This window comes from Chrysochloris asiatica, unplaced genomic scaffold (genome assembly GCF_000296735.1).
Source record: "Chrysochloris asiatica unplaced genomic scaffold, ChrAsi1.0 scaffold00382, whole genome shotgun sequence".
In the NCBI taxonomy this organism is placed as follows: domain Eukaryota; kingdom Metazoa; phylum Chordata; class Mammalia; order Afrosoricida; family Chrysochloridae; genus Chrysochloris; species Chrysochloris asiatica.
The window spans coordinates 59988-61286 of record NW_006408900.1 but is presented as its reverse complement, the minus strand read 5'-3'; positions in this window follow the sequence as shown (position 1 = coordinate 61286).

The window sequence follows — 1299 nt, the reverse complement described above, 5'->3', positions numbered from 1 at the left end:
AACAACAACAACAACTAATCTTCAGAATTTTCTCATTTATGTAAAATAGCTTCAGTAGAACATCCTTATGGCAAATAGTGAGAAAGAACAAGAATTAATATATAATTGTACTCAATGAAAGTTTCTGTCTACTGATCCACCCTATTCAAATATACCCCTTTTTCCTGTAATGCATAAGTGACTTACTAATTATTTTTTGTTCACCTCTTCTATTACATCCTTCTAATATTTACGGAACATGACTGTTATCTGTACGAATACCTCATGTGCAAATGTGCTGGAACATACAGGGGCAAAGTTATGAAACATTCTTAGACATAACCAAACACCGTGAGCGAATGAGTAGTGTCACCTGGAATCTCAGGACCATAGTCTCAGGGGAACCTAACTCAATTGGCATAACAGTCCATAGAGACAATGTTCTATATGCACTTTGATGAATAGCTACTGGGGTCTCAAAAGCACGTCAGAGGCCATCTAAGGTGCAACTGTTAATCTCTCCTTGTCTGAATGAAAGTAGAGTGATGAAAATCAAAGACCTATGGAAACAATTATTCCAATATACTAATGGACAACCCAAGCACCTGTCTGCTTGACCTGAGATCAGATATTGGTGTCTGAATACCAATATCAACTGATCTAAAAGGGATTACATTAGAAGGTCCCACATACATAGGGAGAAAAATGTGGAACAAAACTCAAAAGCATAAAAAGACCAGACTTACTGGTTGGTGAGAGAATAGTGGAACTCCAAGACTGTGACCCTTAGTCTTTCTTCAGGACTTGAAAAGAACTCACCTGCCTGGCTCAATCTGTAGCCAAATAACAGGCAGTTCTATTAAGGGAACAATAACATATAAGGTAGGACACACCTTAAAACAATCAACCATTTGAGATCAAATGAGCAGCATTTACCCCAGCACAACATTTAGAAGAGTTAGGAGGAATAGAAACAGATAAGAGGAAGGAAGTAGAATGAGTGATACTTCATTGTGGGATCAATTATACAAAGAAAACTGTGCATGAATTGTTATATGGAAATTTAATCTGCTCTGTACATTTATATCCAATTCACACCTGAATTTAGAGGTCATCTGAAGAACAGATTTGATACATTAGACACTAAAGACAGAAAACTAGGAGAGTTGTGTGATGACATTTAAAACATCATACAGGTAGACAGCAAAAGTTCACTAAGAAGAAAAGAAAGAAGGAAAAGACAAAAATGTCGGAAGGGACACTGAAACTTTCTTACCAGCGTGTTGTTGTTGTTGTTGTTAAGTGCCGTCGAGTCGGTTC